Raw genomic sequence first — 23595 nt, 5'->3', positions numbered from 1 at the left:
GATAGATGAGCCAACTGAGTGGGTGAGTTCCCTTGTCGTTGTGGACAAAAAGAATGGAAAGCTCAGAATTTGCCTGGATCCAAGAGATCTAAACAGAGCAATAAAGAGAGAGCACTTCAAGCTTCCTACACGTGAGGAAATCATGGCACAGTTTGCAAATGCAAAGTGTTTCAGCAAGTTAGATGCATCATCAGGATTTTGGCAGATGAAACTGGACGAGGCAAGTTCAAGACTGTGCACGTTCAACACTCCATTTGGCAGATACAGATTCCTAAGTTTACCATTTGGCATTGCCTCAGCTCCTGAAGTGTATCACAAAACTATCCATATGATCTATGAGCACCTGGAGGGAGTTGATACATCAATGGATGACATCATAGTATGGGGAACCATGAGAACTGAGCATGACGAGAGACTGAAAAAAGTGCTGGAAGCAACAAGGAAAACAAACCTGAAGCTGAATAGAGAGAAATGCCAGCTCGGGTGACAGAACTGACATTCGTGGGAGATATCCTTAGCAGCGAGGGCATCAGACCAGATCCCAGAAAGGTGTCCGCCATTGAGAATATCCCAAAGCCACAATGCAAAAAGGACATGCAGAGGTTTAATGGAATGATCAACTACATGGGTAAATTCATATCCAACCTCTCAGAAAAGATGGCGCCACTGAGAAGACTAACTGAAAAGAACATAGAATGGGAATGGAATCATGAGCATGAGAAGTCATGGAGCGATCTAAAGAAACTGCTCACAGAGGAACCAGTTCTGAGGTTTTATGACCCAGCGAGACCCATCAAGATATCATCAGATGCATCACAGAGTGGGCTCGGTGCCGTTCTTCTGCAAAAAATATGACTACTGGCAACCTATTGCATATGCATCGCGCTCAATGACAGACGCGGAGACGCGATATGCTCAAATAGAAATGGAGCTGCTCAGCATCACATATGCCTGTGAAAGATTTCACCAGTTTGTGTCAGGACAAGCAATCAGTGTAGAGACTGACCATAAGCCCTTGATTGCATTGTTCCAAACGCCACTAAATAGCTGTCTGCTTAGAATACAAAGAATGACGATCAGGCTGCAACGCTATACACTGAATGTTGCGTACACACCGGGTAAGCTGATGTATACAGCAGACACGTTGTCCAGAGCTGTAGACCCAAGAGAGCCCGCAAACACCAAAATGGATGAAAAAGTGAACGCCTACGTGGACATGATCACAAGTGCACTGCCCATAGCAGATGCAAAAATGGAGCTCATAAAGACAGAGACAAACAAAGATGAAACACTGAGACGACTGAGGAAAAGCATCTTGGATGGATGGCCCAACATGAAGCAAGACTGCTCACCTGACATGGCAGAGTACTGGAACTGCAGGGCGGAACTATCAGTGGTCAAAGACATCATCTACAAAGGAAGTAAAATAGTTATCCCAAAGAGTCTGAGAAAAGAGATGCTAAAAAGGATCCATGGAGGATATCTGGGAATCGAAAAGTGTAAGAAAAGGGCACGAGAGGTGATGTAATGGACATGAATCAACCAAGATGTGACAAATGAGGTGTCAAACTGCACAATATGCCTGAAATATCGAGCAAGCAATCCGGTAGAACCACTAAAGCCACACCCAGCGCCAGACAGACCTTACCAGAAGGTAGGCACTGACCTATTCGTATGTCAAGGGAAGGACTATCTTGTAGTCACAGACTATTACTCCCTGTATCCAGAGGTTTGTAGACTGTACACCACCACTGCAGATGCTGTGATAAGATGTATGAAAGCCATATTCTCCAGACATGGCGTGGCAAGCGAGGTCTTCACAGACAACGGACCCCAGTTTTACAATGCAAGTTTCCGACACTTTGCCAAAGAGTGGGACTTTGTCCACACAACGTCAAGTCCTCACTTTCCACAGTCCAATGGACTAGTGGAAAAATCGGTCCAGACAGTGAAAAGACTGATGTACAAGGCAAAAGACAGTGGAACTGAATTCTACCAGAGCATGCTTGTATACCGCACAACGCCGCTCGAGTGTGGTATGTCACCAGCCCAACTCCTTATGGGACGTCTGCTAAGGTCAAACCTACCCATCCCGGAGAACCTCCTGAAAACAAAAGAGGGGGAGAAAGTGAGGAAGTTCAAAGAACAACAGAAAGAAAAGCAAAAGTACTACTATGACAGAGGAACACAAAACCTACCTGAACTCCACACTGGTGACCAAGTAAGGTTCAAAGACAAAACAAACATATGGACTCAGAAGGGAACTGTCCTGCGTGAAGTTCAACCAAGATCATACACCATTCAGACAGATGAGGGTGCTGTTCTGAGAAGAAATCGTCGGGATCTTCTCATGGGACCAGCCACAGCAAGTCAAAAGACTGATACTGTTGAACAACTTGATCACACAGCAGGTCAAAAGACTAAGGGCTAGATTTTCAGTAGCTTGCGCCAGCAGTTAGCGCCTTAAGAGAAGTGATTTCCGGGCGCTATGCGTGTAGCGCCCGGGCGCAGCGCAGTTTGCGCCCCGCCCCAAATTAAGTTGCCCGTTAGCGCCGGCGCAAAGTTTAGCGCCCGCCCGGATGCGCGCGCAGAAAATGACGTCACATCCTCGTGCAATGCCCTTTGGCCGCCCCGATTGCAAACTTCAGTCGGACCGCCCCATTGTGCGGCGGGCGGCCGGAGCGTTTGGAAAAAGGAACGCAACACAACCAGCGCGGGCCCCGGGGGGCGCTAATTAAAGGGAACGTCCTCTCCAGTATAAAGGCCATCCTTTTTTCAGAAAACAGTCTTGTGCAACGCATTTCTGGAGACACAACAAGGAGGATAGCTAACTGGTTTCAAGCAGCAAGAGCCAGGTATTTTTGGACTCAGGCAATAGCGCTGCAAGTGGCCATTTGGAAATTAGACTGTTTGCCAGGATTTGATGGGGGCTGCATGGGGTGCCAACGCGCAGCTGCAGCGCCATGTCCGTAGGGCTCGCAGACGCATTGTGAGAGGGGCAGCCCTGGCTAGAGGCAGAGGGGGCTACAGGCGTCGGCCACGTAGGCCTTACCCAGTCAGGCTATACCGCCAGCAGCGCTCCTACCTAAACATGAGTGCCGCGCGATGTGTTAGAAGGCTCCGATTCCGAAAGGAGGTGATTGCAGAGATCTGCCACCTGCTTCGCCGAGATCTGCGGCCAAAGCTCAGGTGCAGGACGTCTCTGTCGGTGGAAGTGAAGGTGACGGTGGCATTGAACTTCTATGCCACCGGCTCCTTCCAATACGCTGCTGGGGACATAGCAAACATCTCCCAGTATGGTGCGCATCGCTGCATCCGCCACGTGACCGAAGCACTGTTCAGAAGGAGAAGCCAATTCATCTCCTTCCCCATGGCCCTCGAGAGCCAGCATCAGCGCGCATTGGGATTTGCCAGACTCGGGGAATTCCCCTTGGTGCAGGGCGCCATTGACTGTACGCATGTGGCTTTGCGGGCCCCTCTGGAGCATGGCGAGCAGTATCGCAACAGGAAGGGCTACCATTCTCTGAATGTGCAGCTGGTATGTGACCACAAGCAGCGCATCATGGCAGTCAATGCCAGCTTCCCAGGCAGCAGCCACGATGCCTTTATCCTGCGGCAGAGTACTGTGCATGACATGTTCCAGGCACAGCCTCCCCCAAGAGGATGGCTCATCGGGGACAAAGGCTATCCTTTGTGCACCTGGCTCATGACCCCGCTCCGCGCGCCCAGGACCGCTGCTGAAGAGGCCTACAACGAGAGCCATCAAACCACCCGCAACATCATCGAGCTAACTATTGGGGTCCTCAAGCAGCGGTTCCGCTGCCTTGATCGCTCCGGAGGAGCTCTCCAGTATTCGCCGGACCGGGTCTCCCAATTTGTGGTGGTTTGCTGCATGCTACACAACCTGGCTATCCGCAGGACTCAGGCACTGCCACCTGACGTTGGACCAGCACCTCAGGAGGAGGAGCAGGAGGAGCATGAGGAGGAGGAGGAGGAGCAGGAGTACGTTCCCAGGAGGGAGCGACCAGGGCCAAGGGCCGCACGACGCCACCTTATTACACGGTACTTCTAAGCCCCCTGTCAGGGAATGGCCAGGGGCCATGAGGGAAGATGAATGCAGCCGCTCCGCAAGCCCTCAGCCGGCGAAGCCAACAAACACTAAGAAGAACAACCATGGAGACTGCATGAATAAAGATAATTTTTTATTGCACAAAAATGAAAAGCCCTTCCCACATGAATCCCCAAAAACAATAAACGGGCCCCACAAAAAGCCCAACAAACGACTCACTCCCACAAACTGGGGAGGAGCCACTCCACCTTTATTCAAACCGGGCCTCAACGTCGGCCTAACGCAAAAAATAAGCCCTCCAAAAGCACAACCATGGGCAAAATAAAGATGGCCACCGCCATATTAAAGGAAAGCTGCCCACACCCTCTACTGAGTGGCCCGCGAGGGCGAGACCTTGGCCAGCATTTTGCCTCCCCTGCCCTGCCTGCTGCTCCTTCGCAAGCTCTGCCCAGTGGCTGCTGCGAGGCTGGGGGAAGGCGCCTGAGGCTCAGATGCCCTTCCGCCAGATGCCGCTGGGGGGCGGCCTACACGGCGTTTGGGCCTCGAGGGGCCGTCTGCTGAGTGGCGCACCTGAGCCTGGCCACCATCAGCTGCAGCCGCTTGCCGTTGACGCCCCAGAGGGGGAATGACGGCGACGGATGGTGCAATGTGGGCCAGCTGGCGTCTGGGATGCGCTGGCTGGTGCTGTGGCGCGGTGGCACTCGGCCGGGCCCGCACTGCAGGATCCGCAGCAATCAGCCGACGGGCGGCTTGCTGGGATGGTCCAGCGCGGATCCTGCCCTGGCGATGCCTGCCTGAGACAGCGCGTGTGGCAGCAGTGAGTGGCCCTGTGGTCCTGGTGTGCGCGCGCATCACATCCGCCAGGGTCTTGACGGCATCAGTCAGCATGCGGCCACTCGCGGCAGTTGCTGCCCCGAACCCGCGCACACTGGTCGCCAGCGACTCGATGGCCTCAGGCATGCGCCCCACCACGCTCATGAGCTCCGTGTGGCGCCGGTCCGAGTCGTCGGCCATCTTATCCAGCTTCCGCACCTCCTCCGAAGTGAAGGTGTCCGGACTGGAGTCGCGACTCTCCCGCTGGGGAGGAGGGGGCCGAACTAGGGGACCCTTGCCGCGTTGGTGACGGCGAGTGTGCCGAGCAGCAGCACTCCCCTCTGATCCTTCCCCCCTTTGGGGGGAAGGCCGCGGGCCACGCGCACGGCTGCTGGGTGGCTGGACGCCACTGGTCCCAGAAGCTGCATTGCCCTGCGACAGTTCCTCCAGGCACTCGTCCAGTGAGGAGGTGTCAAGCATTTCCTCCTCTCCTGCGGGACGTGACTGTTCCCCCGAAGGTCCGGCTTGCTCCTCCTCCTCCTCCTGGTCGGAGGTGCTGTCACTGGCAGCTTCAGGGTCCTGGTCGTCACCAGCTGAAAGCAGGAATGCACAAGAGTAGCTTCAGAGTGAGGAGACGGCGTCAGCGAGGGAGTTAGGACTGGTGGGATTCAGCGCATTGGTGGGACAGTGGCAAAGGAGGTAGCTCGGATGGGCCAGTGCGACGCGAGAGGGCCAAAAGGCGAGGTCCTTACCATTGCCGGGCAGTGGAGGGTCGGATACACCGCACGCTGTGGGGACAATCACACGGGCTCCCATGAGCACACACACGCGCTCCTCCAGCCGAGTGAGCTTCTGCAGCTTGGCGCGGCCACCCCTGGCACGGGCCTGGCGATTAAACGCTACTTTAGCCTGCAAGAGAAAGGACGGGCTGTAAGTGCGCAGTGAAGCCCTGATGTAGTGTGCACTGCCTCCCATGGTGGAATAGCTTGGACAGAGTGAAGCCCTGATGTAGTGTGCACTGCCTCCCATGGTGGAATAGCTTGGACAGAGTGAAGCCCTGATGTAGTGTGCACTGCTTCCCATGGTGGAATAGCTTGGACAGAGTGAAGCCCTGATGTACTGTGCACTGCCTCCCATGGTGGAATAGCTTGGACAGAGTGAAGCCCTGATGTACTGTGCACTGCCTCCCATGGTGGAATAGCTTGGCCAAAGTGTAGAGTGCCGAATGGCCATTTGATGCTCATGACTGTCCCAATGCTGGCCAATAGGACTTTCAGGTCCCTTTGCCCATCATGTCAGGTGTACATGCAAGAATGAGGAGGAGACTGGAAAGGCTACTCACCTTCACAATCCTGGTCAGATCGTTGTATTTCTTACGGCATTGTTTGTGGGTCCTGGGGGCCTCGCCGGTGAACGTCACCCTCTGGGCGATCTGCTTCCAGGCTTTGGTGTAGTCATGGTGGGTTGGATTCCTCCCACTCTCTGGAAACAAGATCTTGCGCCTGACCTCCAGAGCTGTGACCATTATGTCCAGATCACCCTCTGAGAAGCGCAGGGCACACTGACGGGCCTTCTCTGGCGTTGCCATGACTCCCTGGGGCTGAGCAGCAGTGTTGAGGCCTCTTTGCAAGGCTGCAGTGTGCAGGGCGTGGCAGCAGACCAATTCGTCCCTTCCCCCTTTAAGAGCTGGTCGGCACCACGGGGTCTGCTGTCAGTGCAAAAATGACCGCACCCGTGCTGCGCCCCGCCTGGGCGCTATCCCTCTGGACCGCCGGCTTAGCGCCTAAAGGTAGGAGTGGAACGCCTCTTTTAGCGCTCCACCACTCTCTTAGGGCGAAGCCACTGAATTTCCGGCAACGGGGCGCTACTTTGGGGCGGGCGCTAACTTCGGGCGGGCGCTAAGGTTAGCGCCCCAAAACTGTCTATACTGAAAATCTAGCCCTGATACTGTTGAACAACCTGATCACACAGCTGAGAAACCATCATCTGAGGCAACAACTCAGATTCAAGGACAATCAATCAGAAAATCCTCAAGATGCGTGAAGCCTCCTGAGAGACTCATTGAGCAAGTTTAAGGACTCTTGTTATAGAAGGAAGTAATGTTATCTTATTCTCTCTTCAAGTTCTAGTGTATTTACATATTTCATGTGAACACACAAAACAAGGTTAAAAAACCTTGATAATGATAATGATAATGTAAGTTCATTAAGTGTTAAAGTTAAAATGCAGATTAATACAAAGAAAACATGATGTTAGATAAAAGTAAAATACTTTTGCTTTAAGAAAGGGAGATGTAATGATATCAACAAATAGTGATGGTATTTGCCTGTTTGATTATGATGCCTTACCAGCATATTTGCCTGTTTGATTATATAGGCCTTACCAGCAGAGGGCATGTGAGAGAGGGAGTTTAGTTTTAGTTTCGTTTTAGATGGATCTCTAAGATGGTGTCTCCTGTAATGCTGTTAACTCAGTTGAACAAACTTTAGATTAAAATGAATGTGTCATCATTGAACCCACATACAAACCAATACACTCTCTGTACATTAACACTGGCACCAGTCCACTCTCTGTACATTAACACTGGCACCAGTCCACACTCTGTGCATTAACACTGGCACCAGTGCACTCTCCGTACATTAACACTGGCACCAGTCCACACTCCATACATTAACACTGGCACCAGTCCACTCTCCAAACATTAACACTGGCACCAGTCCACACTCCGTACATTAACACTGGCACCAGTCCACTCTCCATACTTAAAACTGGCACCAGTCCACTCTCTGTACATTAACACTGGCACCAGTCCACACTCCGAACATTAACACTGGCACCAGTCCACTCTCCAAACATTAACACTGGCACCAGTCCACTCTCCAAACATTAACACTGGCACCAGTCCACACGCCGTACATTAACACTGGAACCAGTCCAATCTCCAAACATTAACACTGGCACCAGTCCACTCTCCGAACATTAACACTGGCACCAGTGCATTCTCTGTACATTAACACTGGCACCAGTCCACTCACTGTACATTAACACTGGCACCAGTCCACTCTCCAAACATTAACACTGGCATGAGTCCACTCTCTGTACATTAGCACTGGAACCAGTCCACACTCCGTAATTTAACACTGTCACCAGTGCACTCTCCAAATATTAACACTGGCACCAGTCCACTCTCCAAACATTAACACAGGCACCAGTCCACTCTCCAAACTTTAACATTGGCACCAGTCCACTCTCCGTACATTAACACTGGCACCAGTCCACTCTCCAAACATTAACACTGGCACCAGTCCATTCTCTGTACATTAACACTGGCACCAGTCCACTCTCCAAACATTAACACTGGCACCAGTCCACTCTCCAAAGATTAACACTGGCACCAGTCCACTCTCCAAAGATTAACACTGGCACCAGTCCTCTCTCCAAAGAATAACACTGGCACCAGTCCTCTCTCCAAAGATTAATACTGGCACCAGTCCACTCTCTGTACATTAACACTGGCACCAGTCCACTCTCTGTACACTAACACTGGCACCAGTCCACCCTCCGAACATTAACACTGGCACCAGTCCACTCTCCAAACATTAACACTGGCACCAGTCCACTCTCTGTACATTAAAACTGGCACCAGTCCACTCTCCGAACATTAACACTGGCACCAGTCTGCGCTCCAAACATTAACACTGGCACCAGACAACTCTCCGGACATTAACACTGGCACCAGTCCGCGCTCCAAACATTAACACTGGCACCAGTCCACTGTCCAAACATTAACACTGGCACCAGACAACTCTCCGGACATTAACACTGGCACCAGTCCGCGCTCCAAACATTAACACTGACACCAGTCCACACTCCAAACATTAACACTGGCACCAGATAACTCTCTGTACATTAACACTGGCACCAGTCCACTCTCCGAACATTAACACTGGCACCGGTCCACCCTCCAAACATTAACACTGGCACCAGTCCAATCTACATACATTAACACTGGATCCAGTCGACTCTCCAAACATTAACACTGGCACCAGTCCACTCTCTGTACATCAACACTGGCACCAGTCCACTCTCCGTACATTAACACTGGCACCAGTCCATTCTCCAAACATTAACACTGGCACCAGTCCACTCTCTGTACATTAACACTGGCACCAGTCCACTCTCTGTACATTAACACTGGCACCAGTCCACTCTCCGAACATTAACCTTGGCACCAGTCCACTCTCCGTACATTAACACTGGCACCAGTCCACTCTCCAAACATTAACACTGGCACCAGTCCACCCTCCAAACAGTAACACTGGCACCAGTCCTCTCTCCATATATTAACACTGGCACCAGTCCACCCTCCAAACATTAACACTGGCACCAGTCCACTCTCCGAACATTAACACTGGCACCAGTCCACTCTCCGTACATTAACACTGGCGCCAGTCCACTCTCCGAACATTAACACTGGCACCAGTCCACCCTCCAAACATTAACACTGGCACCAGTCCAATCTACATACATTAACACTGGATCCAGTCGACTCTCCAAACATTAACACTGGCACCAGTCCACTCTCTGTACATCAACACTGGCACCAGTCCACTCTCCGTACATTAACACTGGCACCAGTCCATTCTCCAAACATTAACACTGGCACCAGTCCACTCTCTGTACATTAACACTGGCACCAGTCCACTCTCTGTACATTAACCTTGGCACCAGTCCACTCTCCGTACATTAACACAGGCACCAGTCCACTCTCCAAACATTAACACTGGCACCAGTCCACCCTCCAAACAGTAACACTGGCACCAGTCCTCTCTCCATATATTAACACTGGCACCAGTCCACCCTCCAAACATTAACACTGGCACCAGTCCACTCTCCAAACATTAACACTGGCACCAGTCCACACTCCGTACATTAACACTGGCACCAGTCCACTCTCCATATATTAACACTGGCACCAGTCCACTCTCCATACATGAGCACTGGCGCCAGTCCACTCTCCGTACATTAACACTGGCACCAGTCCACTCTCTGTACATTAACACTGGCACCAGTCCACTCTCTGTACATTAACACTGGCACCAGTCCATCCTCCAAACATTAACACTGTCACCAGTCCACTGTCTTTACATTAACACTGGCTCCATCCACTCTCCGTACATTAACACTGGCACAAGTCCACTCTCCGAACATTAACACTGGCACCAGTCCACACTGTTTACATTAACACTGGCACCTTTCCACTCCCCAAACATTAACACTGGCACCAGTCCACTCTACGTGCATTAACACTGGATCCAGTCCACCATCCAAACATTAACACTGGCAGCAGTCGACTCTCCGAAAATTAACACTGGCACCAGACAACTCTCTGTACATTACCACTGGCACCAGTCCACACTCCATACATTAACACTGGCACCAGTCCACTCTCCAAACATTAACACTGGCACCAGTCCATTCTCTGTACATCAACACTGGCAGCAGTCCACCCTCCAAACATTAACACTGGCACCAGTCCACTCTCCGTACATTAACACTGGCACCAGTCCACACTCCAAACATTAACACTGGCACAAGTCCACTCTCCAAACATTAACACTGGCACCAGTCCACACCCCGTACATTAACACTGGCTCCAGTCCACACTCCGTACATTAACACTGGCACCAGTCCACTCTCCAAACATTAACACTGGCACCAGTCCACTCTCCAAAAATTAACACTGGCACCAGTCCACTCTCCAAAGATTAACACTGGCACCAGTCCACTCTCCAAAGATTAACACTGGCACCAGTCCTCTCTCCAAAGAATAACCTTGGCACCAGTCCACCCTCCAAAGATTAACACTGGCACCAGTCCATTCTCTGTACATTAACACTGGCTCCTGTCCACACTCCGAACATTAACACTGGCACCAGTCCACACTGTTTACATTAACACTGGCACCTTTCCACTCCCCAAACATTAACACTGGCACCAGTCCACTCTACGTGCATTAACACTGGATCCAGTCCACCCTCCAAACATTAACACTGGCAGCAGTCGACTCTCCGAAAATTAACACTGGCACCAGACAATACTCTGTACATTAACACTGGCACCAGTCTACTCTCTGTACATTACCACTGGCACCAGTCCACACTCCATACATTAACACTGGCACCAGTCCACTCTCCAAACATTAACACTGGCACCAGTCCATTCTCTGTACATTAACACTGGCACCAGTCCACCCTCCAAACATTAACACTGGCACCAGTCCACTCTCCGTACATTAACACTGGCACCAGTCCACCCTCCAAACATTAACACTGGCACCAGTCCACTCTCCAAACATTAACACTGGCACCAGTCCACACTCCGTACATTAACACTGGCACCAGTCCACTCTCCAAAAATTAACACTGGCACCAGTCCACTCTCCAAAGAATAACACTGGCACCAGTCCTCTCTCCAAAGATTAATACTGGCACCAGTCCACTCTCTGTACATTAACACTGGCACCAGTCCACTCTCTGTACACTAACACTGGCACCAGTCCACCCTCTGAACATTAACACTGGCACCAGTCCACTCTCCAAACATTAACACTGGCACCAGTCCATCTCTGTACATTAAAACTGGCACCAGTCCACTCTCCGAACATTAACACTGGCACCAGTCTGCGCTCCAAACATTAACACTGGCACCAGTCCACTGTCCAAACATTAACACTGGCACCAGACAACTCTCCGAACATTAACACTGGCACCAGTCCGCGCTCCAAACATTAATACTGGCACCAGTCCACTGTCCAAACATTAACACTGGCACCAGACAACTCTCCGGACATTAACACTGGCACCAGTCCGCGCTCCAAACATTAACACTGGCACCAGTCCACACTCCAAACATTAACACTGGCACCAGATAACTCTCTGTACATTAACACTGGCACCAGTCCACTCTCCGAACATTAACACTGGCACCGGTCCACTCTCTGTACATTAACCCTGGCACCATTACACTCTCTAAACATTAACACTGGCACCAGTCCAATCTACATACATTAACACTGGATCCAGTCGACTCTCCAAACATTAACACAGGCGCCAGTCCACTCTCCGAACATTAACACTGGCACCAGTCCACCCTCCAAACATTAACACTGGCACCAGTCCAATCTACATACATTAACACTGGATCCAGTCGACTCTCCAAACATTAACACTGGCACCAGTCCACTCTCCGAAAATTAACACTGGCACCAGTCCACTCTCCGTACATTAACACTGGCGCCAGTCCACGCTCCGAACATTAACACTGGCACCAGTCCACCCTCCAAACATTAACACTGGCACCAGTCCAATCTACATACATTAACACTGGATCCAGTCGACTCTCCAAACATTAACACTGGCACCAGTCCACTCTCTGTACATCAACACTGGCACCAGTCCACTCTCCGTACATTAACACTGGCACCAGTCCATTCTCCAAACATTAACACTGGCACCAGTCCACTCTCTGTACATTAACACTGGCACCAGTCCACTCTCTGTACATTAACACTGGCACCAGTCCACTCTCCGAACATTAACACTGGCACCAGTACACTCTCCAAACATTAACACTGGCACCAGTCCACTCTCCAAACATTAACACTGGCACCAGTCCACTCTCCAAACATTAACCTTGGCACCAGTCCACTCTCCGTACATTAACACTGGCACCAGTCCACCCTCCAAACATTAACACTGGCACCAGTCCACTCTCCGAACATTAACACTGGCACCAGTCCACACTCCGTACATTAACACTGGCACCAGTCCACTCTCCATCCTTAACACTGGCACTAGTCCACTCTCCATACATGAGCACTGGCACCAGTCCACTCTCCGTACATTAACACTGGCACCAGTCCACTCTCTGTACATTAACACTGGCACCAGTCCACTCTCTGTACATTAACACTGGCACCAGTCCATCCTCCAAACATTAACACTGTCACCAGTCCACTGTCTTTACATTAACACTGGCTCCAGTCCACTCTCCGTACATTAACACTGGCACAAGTCCACTCTCCGAACATTAACACTGGCACCAGTCCACACTCCGAACATTAACACTGGCACCAGTCCACACTGTTTACATTAACACTGGCACCTTTCCACTCCCCAAACATTAACACTGGCACCAGTCCACACCCCGTACATTAACACTGGCACCAGTCCACACTCCAAACATTAACACTGGCACCAGTCCACCCTCCAAACATTAACACGGGCACCAGTCCACTCTCCGTACATTAACACTGGCACCAGTCCACACTCCAAACATTAACACTGGCACCAGTCCACTCTCCAAACATTAACACTGGCACCAGTCCACACCCCGTACATTAACACTGGCTCCAGTCCACACTCCGTACATTAACACTGGCACCAGTCCACTCTCCAAACATTAACACTGGCACCAGTCCACTCTCCAAAAATTAACACTGGCACCAGTCCACTCTCCAAAGATTAACACTGGCACCAGTCCACTCTCCAAAGAATAACCTTGGCACCAGTCCACCCTCCAAAGATTAACACTGGCACCAGTCCGTTCTCTGTACATTAACACTGGCTCCAGTCCACACTCCGTACATTAACACTGGCACCAGTCCACTCTCTGTACATTAACACTGGCGCCAGTCCGCCCTCCAAAGATTAACACTGGCACCAGTCCACCCTCGGAACATTAACACTGGCGCCATTCCACCCTCCAAAGATTAACACTGGCACCAGTCCACCCTCCGAACATTAACACTGGCACCAGTCCATTCTCTGTACATTAACACTGGCACCAGTCCACTCTCCAAACATTAACACTGGCACCAGTCCACTCTCCAAAGTTTAACACTGGCACCAGTCCACTCTCGAAAGATTAACACTGGCACCAGTCCTCTCTCCAAAGATTAACACTGGCACCAGTCCTCTCTCCAATGATTAACACTGGCACCAGTCCACTCTCTGTACATTAACACTGGCACCAGTCCACTCTCTGTACATTAACACTGGCACCAGTCCACTCTCCAAACATTAACACTGGCACCAGTCCACACTCCGTATATTAACACTGGCACCAGTTCCCACTCCGTACTTTAACACTGGCACCAGTACACACTCCGTACATTAACACTCGCACCAGTCCACTCTCCAAACATTAACACTGGCACCAGTCCACTCTCCGAACATTAACACTGGCACCAGTCTGCGCTCCAAACATTAACACTGGCACCAGTCCACTGTCCAAACATTAACACTGGCACCAGACAACTCTCCGAACATTCACACTGGCACCAGTCCGCGCTCCAACATTAACACTGGCACCAGTCCACTGTCCAAACATTAACACTGGCACCAGACAACTCTCCGGACATTAACACTGGCACCAGTCCGCGCTCCAAACATTAACACCGGCACCAGTCCACACTCCAACCATTAACACTGGCACCAGACAACTCTCTGTACATTAACACTGGCACCAGTCCACTCTCCGAACATTAACACTGGCACGAGTCCACTCTCTGTACATTAACCCTGGCACCATTACACTCTCTAAACATTAACACTGGCACCAGTCCAATCTACATACATTAACACTGGATCCAGTCGACTCTCCAAACATTAACACTGGCGCCAGTCCACTCTCCGAACATTAACACTGGCACCAGTCCACCCTCCAAACATTAACACTGGCACCAGTCCAATCTACATACATTAACACTGGATCCAGTCGACTCGCCAAACATTAACACTGGCACCAGTCCACTCTCCGAACATTAACACTGGCACCAGTCCACTCTCCGTACATTAACACTGGCGCCAGTCCACTCTCCGAACATTAACACTGGCACCAGTCCACCCTCCAAACATTAACACTGGCACCAGTCCAATCTACATACATTAACACTGGATCCAGTCGACTCTCCAAAAATTAACACTGGCACCAGTCCACTCTCCGAACATTAACACTGGATCCAGTCGACTCTCCGAACATTAACACTGGCACCAGTCCACTCTCCGTACATTAACACTGGCGCCAGTCCACTCTCCGAACATTAACACTGGCACCAGTCCACCCTCCAAACATTAACACTGTCACCAGCCCAATCTACATACATTAACACTGGCACCAGTCGACTCTCCAAACATTAACACTGGCACCAGTCCACTCTCTGTACATCAACACTGGCAGCAGTCCACTCTCCGTACATTAACACTGGCACCAGTCCATTCTCCAAACATTAACACTGGCACCAGTCCACTCTCTGTACATTAACACTGGCACCAGTCCACTCTCTGTACATTAACACTGGCACCAGTCCACTCTCCGAACATTAACACTGGCACCAGTCCACTCTCCAAACTTTAACATTGGCACCAGTCCACTCTCCGTACATTAACACTGGCACCAGTCCACTCTCCGTACATTAACACTGGCACCAGTCCACCCTCCAAACAGTAACACTGGCACCAGTCCTCTCTCCATACATTAACACTGGCACCAGTCCACCCTCCAAACATTAACACTGGCACCAGTCCTCTCTCCGAACATTAACACTGGCACCAGTCCACTCTCCAAACATTAACACTGGCACCAGTCCACTCTCCGTACATAAACACTGGCACCAGTTCACCCTCCAAACATTAACACTGGCACCAGTCCACTCTCTGTACATTAACACTGGCACCAGTCCACTCTCTGTATATTAACACTGGCTCCAGTCCACTGTCTGTACATTAACACTGGAAGTCATCGGGAAAGTCCTGGGATTATTAAGGAAGTCATAACAGGGCAGTTGGAAAATCATAATGGGAGCTAAATTCGGTTGATTTGCGCCTCCCGTTAGTGCCCTAAAATCAACTAGCGCCTGTGCGCTGGGCCGCTAAATCCTCCCGTGAAATTCAGCGGGATGTTAGCAGCGGCGCTAACCGTTAGCGCCACACTGCGCTACGCCGCCGGATGTAATATTGTGTGGCGTCCCCTGACTTACCGCCGGACGCTCTGTCCACCGGGTCAGGGGGGCCTACCTGCGGCCGGGGCGGCGCCAGTTAAAGGGGAGGTACCGGGCGGCCATTTTTGTTGCTAGCCACCTGCCAGCACCTGCCCCCGTTGCTGTCCCTGGCCCCCGTGAAGCCCCCCCGCCCCCCGCGGTGTGCCGGCTGCTCTCCGTGAGCCCCGCTCTCCTCTTGAGTGCCGGGCTCGTTTGCCGGCGCTCCCGATCCCTGGTGGCCCAGCTGGCTGCTCGGACGCGCTGCACCAGGCCCCTCCACTTTATTAAAGGTAGGAAGGCCTGCAGTACCGCGGCGCGCTGTGCCGCAGCGCCATGCATGTAGCGCCGCGATATTGGATCACAGCGCCCTAAGAGGGATGCGGGGCACTTCCAGTAGCACCCCTCCACCCTCTTGGGGCGCTACCTGGGAAAATATGCCGCAGGAGCGCTAACTTTTTTGGGTGCTAAAATTAGTGCCCTGGCCAATGTAGCACCACAAAGGTGGCGCTACCCAATTTTTACCCCAATATGTTTGGGCAGTTTCAACATGGTTTTATGAAAGGGAAATCGTGTTTGACAAATTTATTAGAGTTTTTCGGAGCATGTAACTAGCAGGGAAGATAAGGGGGAACCAGTGGATGTACTATATTTGGATTTCCAAAAAGCATTCAATAAGGTGCCACATGGAAGGTTGTTACAGAAGATAAGGGCTCATGGTGTTGGGAGTAATATTATATCATGTATTGAGGATTGGTTAACGGACAGAAAACAGAGAATAGGGATAAATGGGACATTTTCGGGTTGGCAGCCTGTAACTAGTGGGGTACCGCAAGGATCAGTGTTGGGGCCTCAGCTATTCACAATCTATATCCATGATTTGGTTGAAGGGACCGAGTGTAATGTATCCAAGTTTGCTGACAATACAAAGCTGTGTGGGACAGTAAGCTGTGAGGAGTTTTAACAACAAAATGTGAGTGGATTTGGGAGTTGCTGGGTAGTAAAAAGCACTGAAATTGAGAGCACGTCGGTTAGCCAGCTCCAACCCGCTGACTTCCGCATTTCACTGGAGCCCGTTCGGCAGCGTGCGAGACATCCCCTCGGGAGAGGCGAGTTACCGATTGAAAGCAATTAAGAGATAGTTAAGAGGTTTTTTAACTTTCACTGTGGGGTCCCGAGCTTCCTGGACCTCGCCAGTGAAACAAGGCGAGAGCACCGTGGCAATTGAGGCAGCTGAAGAAATGACAAGCACAAAGAGAACTGACACCTGCTGCCTTGCCGAAGTGAAAGGCTTTTTCTGACATCAGTTGTTCTGAGAGTTTCAGGGGTTGGAGGTTTGTGCGTCTCATCGCCACTTGAAATCTGTCATATATATCAGATCAGCATGGGTGCTGCTTATGCTGTTTGATCTTGGACCTCAGATGAGCCCCAGCACCAGCAGCACCAGCAGCACCAGCAGCAGCACCAGCAGTACCAGCAGCAGCACCAGCAGCACCAGCAGCACCAGCAGCAGCCCACGTTGCTGCCCAGGATGGAGTCATCATGGCAACATTTAGTTAGGTTGCACCACCTGACAGCCACATGCTGGACACACTTGTACCCCCTCCCCCAGCACAAAGCAGTCCTGCAATCAACAAAGCCTCGCTTTCACAGACACCCATTGCTCAGGTTTAAGTCTTGTCCTTCCATTCATCAGAACTGAGAAAGCCAGTTGTCAGGCTGCAGGCAAAAATGGGCAAGACTGGAAAATGGTGCAAAGAAACAGTTGTATCTGTGGATCAAAACTTAGACATGAACTTATTATTGTGACATGTCGAACACCCATGTGCAACTACTAATCTTTCATCTTCCTTTTCCTACAACTCCTACGACATGCAACCCCTGTGGCTTCAGCAGAGGTAGCGGCAGACGGCTCACATCCCTGCGCTGACTGATCAGGTGCTCTTGACTGATGTCCTCTGGGTTTTGGAGCCCCTGAGTACCCCCGCCAAAGACTACGTTACCTACACCTGTGCCGGGGCAGACTTGGCCATCGGTGGACGAGGGAGAATGTGGGGCACTGACTGAGGGTGGGGCGGGGGGTGGTGACAATAGGTGAGAAGTGTGAGCGCTTTGAGCAGAGCCCCCACTTCCATGTTCCCTTTCACCATCATCCTTCTCATGACCACTCTGGAGATGGACTCCTCCATTCTCTCTGCAAGTGTGCACATTGTGGCTGGAAATCCCGCCAGAGCCTCGTGCATTTCTTGTTGCTCCTCCAGAATCAGCCTCTTTGTCAACAGCCCCCGAGGTTCAGCATCCGTGTCCAGCTGAGCAGAGCTGGGAGCGTCCTGTGCTCTCCCCTGAGGACTCTCCACTGCTGTCCCTGGAGCGTCCTGTGCTCTCCCCTGAGGACTCTCCACTGCTGTCCCTGGAGCGTCCTGTGCTCTCCCCTGAGGACTCTCCACTGCTGTCCCTGGAGCGTCCTGTGCTCTCCCCTGAGGACTCTCCACTGCTGTCCCTGAAGCGTCCTGCACCCTCCGCCGAGGACACCCCACTGCTGTCCCTGGAGCGTCCTGTGCCCTCCGCCGAGGACTCTCCACTGCTCTCCCTGGAGCGTCCTGTGCTCTCCCTGAGGACTCTCCACTGCTGTCCCTGGAGTGTTCTGCACCCTCTGACAAGGACTCTCCACTGCTCTCCCTGTCTCCACCATCTGTTCTTGCTCACATGTGATCTGTGAGACACCAGGTGACAACACAATGATCAGCGATGGTCCCACCGACGTGTGTGTATCTGTGCTGGTGCTGGGCGTGCCTGCGTCCTGTGACCGTGCTCCCTCAGAGTTAGTGACCTCCTCTGAGGAGTCGTCTTCCTCCTCCGGCTCCACTGCCTCTGGGACACTGACGGGCCTGTGGGAGAGTAAAGACATGAATTAGAACTCTCATGGTAAAAATATTTTAAGTTAACATTATGCAGACGATCATATTTCACTGGCTGCTGACATCAAGTCAACATGAGTAACTGTTGTAGGCCATGTGGCTGTGTGATATTTCATTTTGTCAGTGGGTAGCCTGGGGCCCCCCATCTCTCCATCTCCCATCGCCAGGCACGCTGACACTCTGCCTGTTTCAAGAGCCACCTTCTCTGCGGCTGTGAGCGTGGCGATAACAGGAGACCAGCCCTCAACTCCTGCAAGGGGCAAACAAGAGAGCTTTGAGTGCGAGTCATGGAACGAGTGGAATGGGTGGATGGGCAACATCTGTAGAGGGAGACTCTGAGGGCGAGGCGTGACATTACATTAGGCTGAGGGTGAGTGTCAGCGGTGGACGGTCAAATGGGGATGTGAGGAGGTGCATAGACAGAGAGGGATGGGTGAATCTGCAAGGTAGGTTGGTGTGAGGAGCGATGTGCAGGAGTAGGCTTGTGAAAACAGAGTGAGGAGTTTGGGGTGACAGGCAGATCAGAGTGCAGTTGAATGTGGCATTGTGCTCACCTTTCCTGTCCTCGTGAGGTCATTAAATCATTTACTGCACTGTATCCAGGAGTGTGACACCACATTCCTGCCGCTAACCTCCGCTGCTATCTCTAGCCATGTCGTCTTCTTCAGTGAGGAATAAACCCTCCCTGAGGGCCCTTCTGCCTCGCAGCATGAGGTGCAGGGGGGCATCACTAAAGCAAGGGTCGGCTTCGCAACGCTGACACTCCATTGTAAGCACCGACCTCTCGGTCTCCCACCACCACAATCCTTCAACTGTCATCTTTGCAGTTTAAACACCTCCCGTCCGCTCCCATTTATTGGTCAGGAAACCTGAAAGTCAAATGCAAATGCAGTAGCTGGGTTAAAAAGTCACTGATAGACGTGCTGCAGCTACCTGCGGGTCTCCCACACGCAACCCGTGTCGCCAGGTAAATAATCCGACCAAAGAGTCTGCAAAGGGATAAAGATAGGTTAGGTGAGTGAGCAAGACAGCGGCAGAGGACAGTGCAGCGCTCCCTCAGTACTGCCCCTCCGACAGTGCGGCACTCCCTCAGTACTGACCCTCCGACAGTGCAGCACTCCCTCAGTACTGACCCTCCGACAGTGCAGCGCTCCCTCAGTACTGACCCTCCGACAGTGCGGCGCTCCCTCAGTACTGACCCTCCGACAGTGCAGCTCACCCTCAGTACTGACCCTCCAACAGTGCGGCGCTCCCTCAGTACTGACCCTCCGACAGTGCGGCGCTCCCTCAGTACTGACCCTCCGACAGTACAGCGCTCCCTCAGTACTGACCCTCCGACAGTGCGGCGCTCCCTCAGTACTGACCCTCCGACAGTACAGCGCTCCCTCAGTACTGATCCTCCGACAAGGCAGCGTTCCCTCAGTACTGCCCCTCCGACAGTGCAGCTCACCCTCAGTACTGACCCTCCGACAGTGCGGCGCTCCCTCAGTACTGCCCCTCCGACAGTGCCGCACTCCCTCAGTACTGCCCCTCCGACAGTGCGGCTCACCCTCAGCACTGACCCTCTGACAGTGCAGCTCACCCTCAGTACTGCCCCTCCGACAGTGCGGCGCTCCCTCAGTACTGCCCCTCCGACAGTGCAGCACTCCCTCAGTACTGCCCCTCCGACAGTGCGGCTTACCCTCAGTACTGACCCTCCGACAGTGCAGCTCACCCTCAGTACTGCCCCTCCGACAGTGCAGCGCTCCCTCAGTACTGCCCCTCCGACAAGGCAGCACTCCCTCAGTACTGCCCCTCCGACAGTGCGGCGCTCCCTCAGTAATGCTCCTTCGACAGTGCAGCGCTCCCTCAGTCCTGCCCCTCCGACAAGGCAGCGTTCCCTCAGTACTGACCCTCCAACAGTGCAGCTCACCCTCAGTACTGCCCCTCCGACAGTGCAGCGCTCCCTCAGTACTGCCCCTCCAACAGTGCAGTGTTCCCTCAGTACTGCCCCTCCGACAGTGCAGCGCTCCCTCAGTCCTGCCCCTCCGACAGTGCGGCGCTCCCTCAGTACTGCCCCTCTGACAGTGTGGCGCTCCCTCAGTACTGCCCCTCCGACAGTGCGGCGCTCCCTCAGTAATGCCCCTCCGACAGTGCGGCGCTCCCTCAGTACTGCCCCTCCGACAGTGCGGCGCTCCCTCAGTACTGACCCTCCGACAGTGCAGCGCTCCCTCAGTACTGCCCCTCCGACAGTGCAGCGCTCCCTCAGTACTGTACCTCCGACAGTGCAGCACTCCCTCGGTACTGCCCCTCCGACAGTGCGGCGCTCCCTCAGCACTGACCCTCCGACAGTGCAGCGCTCCCTCAGTACTGCCCCTCCGACAGTGCGGCGCTCCCTCAGTACTGACCCTCCGACAAGGCAGTGTTCCCTCAGTACTGACCCTCCGACAGTGCGGCGCTCCCTCAGTACTGCCCCTCCGACAGTGCGGCGCTCCCTCAGTACTGCCCCTCCGACAGTGCGGCACTCCCTCAGTACTGCCCCTCCGACAGTGCGGCACTCCCTCAGTACTGCCCCTCCGACAGTGCGGCGCTCCCTCAGTACTGCCCCTCCGACAGTACAGTGCTCCCTCAGTACTGCCCCTCCGACAGTACAGTGCTCCCTCAGTACTGCCCCTCCGACAGTGCAGCGCTCCCTCAGTACTGACCCTCCGACAGTGCAGCACTCCCTCAGTACTGACCCTCCGACAGTGCGGCGCTCCCTCAGTACTGCCCCTCCGACAGTGCGGCGCTCCCTCAGTACAGCCCCTCCGACAGTGCAGCGCTCCCTCAGTACTGCCCCTCCGACAGTGCGGCGCTCCCTCAGTACTGCCCCTTCAACAGTACAGTGCTCCCTCAGTACTGCCCCTCCGACAGTGCAGCACTCCCTCAGTACTGCCCCTCCGACAGTACAGCGCTCCCTCAGTACTGCCCCTCCGACAGTACAGCGCTCCCTCAGTACTGCCCCTCGGACAGTGCAGCACTCCCTCAGTACTGCCCCTCCGACAGTGCAGTGCTCCCTCAGTACTGCCCCTTCAACAGTACAGCGCTCCCTCAGTACTGCCCCTCCGACAGTGCAGCACTCCCTCAGTACTGCCCCTCCGACAGTGCAGCACTCCCTCAGTACTGCGCTGGAGTGTCAGCCTGGATTGTGTGGACAAGTATCTTGGAGTGGGACTTGGCTTTATCCCTCAATCAGCATCACTAAAACAGATTATCTGGTCATTATCTCATTGCTGTTTGTGGGAGCTTGCTGTGCGCAAATTGACTGCTGCTTTTCCTACATTGCAACAGAGACTACACTTCAAAAATACTGCATTGGCTTTAAAGCGCTTTGGGACGTCCTGAGGTCGTGAAAGGTGCTATAGAAATGCAAGTCTTTCTTTCTGTACTGGGTTTCCGTGCCGTAAGAAGATGCCACCCACTGCAGGTTGTGGAGTGGGACTGGAACCTACAGCTGTCTGACTCACAGGGCTGAAAACTCTCAACTGAGATACACGAGCAGATTGTGAGCAGCATCTGTAAAAGTCAGATCTCCCTACGCAGGTTATATCAATTTCAGAGTTGAACAAATATTTACATATGAAACAGACTGCTTCCTATTTTGCCCGATAGCAATCAGTGACAATCCAATCCCGGGCTGATAGTTCCATGATGTCACCACAAATGTTCGAAACACTGATTGCTTTCCACTTGTTTTGAGCTTATGTGATTTGGTACTGATGTGGAATAATCATGGAAACACAAAATAATCATTTAAAACAGCCCCTTTTAATCATTGCTGGGTGTGATAAAAGGTAAATTAACCAATCAGGGAATTGTAAAGGTTACATAGATAAGACATCATGGAAGCTATTGTGTGCAAATGTAATACAAACCAATATAGAGATAGGAATTCTGTAGGTCAAATTGTTGGTTTTTCATTCCCCCACCCTCTCTCTCTCTCTCTGTCTCTGTCTCTCTCTCTCTCTCTCTCTCTCTCTGGCTCTCTCAATTCAATTCAATTCAATTCAAATCGCTTTATTGGCATGACAAGGTACATCTTATGTTGCCAAAGCATCGGAAAACATTTATGGTTGAACACATAAACGCAGATCTATCCATACAGTGTATAAACAGATATATCCCTGAGTGTATAAATATACATTCATATAATTTGTATATACTCTTTTCTTAGATTTAATGGTTGTCCCTCTGTTTATGGCAAGCTGTAACATAGTGTGCCGCTAAGGTTACACAATTTCTCTGTTCCCCTAGTAGGATTGGAAGTTTTTGGTCGTCATTCAAATTTCTGAATTCAGGGCATATTTTTGTGAATTTTGGGTAGAAATTCTCCCTGATGCCCTGATATTTTCCACAAGCTGTGAGGAAGTGCATCTCTGTCTCCACCACTCCCTGACTGCAGTGAGAGCATATCCTGTCCTCTCTTGGCAGCCGGGTCTGTCTGTGTCTGCCTTTTTCGATGGCCAGGCTATGTTCACTAAGTCTGTACATTGTCAAGGCTTTTCTCAGTTTGCTATCCTTTACCATGGTCAGGTATTCAGCCATGGTGTATTGTCTGTTTAGGGCCAAATAGCAATTGAGTTTGTTTTGGGTTTTTGTCATTTCTGTCCAATAGGTCAAATATTTTTCCTTTTGTTTAGTGATAATTGTGTTGGGTTGAATTCTCTGTGCTAGGATGTCACTGTCCTGGGGCTGATTATTGGGGCAGTAATTCGGGTCGGGGGCTTGCCGCGCGTGCA

Source organism: Somniosus microcephalus, chromosome 1 (genome assembly GCF_052327205.1).
Source record: "Somniosus microcephalus isolate GS21.2 chromosome 1, FLI_Smic_1.0, whole genome shotgun sequence".
Classification (NCBI taxonomy): Eukaryota; Metazoa; Chordata; class Chondrichthyes; order Squaliformes; family Somniosidae; genus Somniosus; species Somniosus microcephalus.
This window is presented reverse-complemented; position numbering follows the sequence as displayed.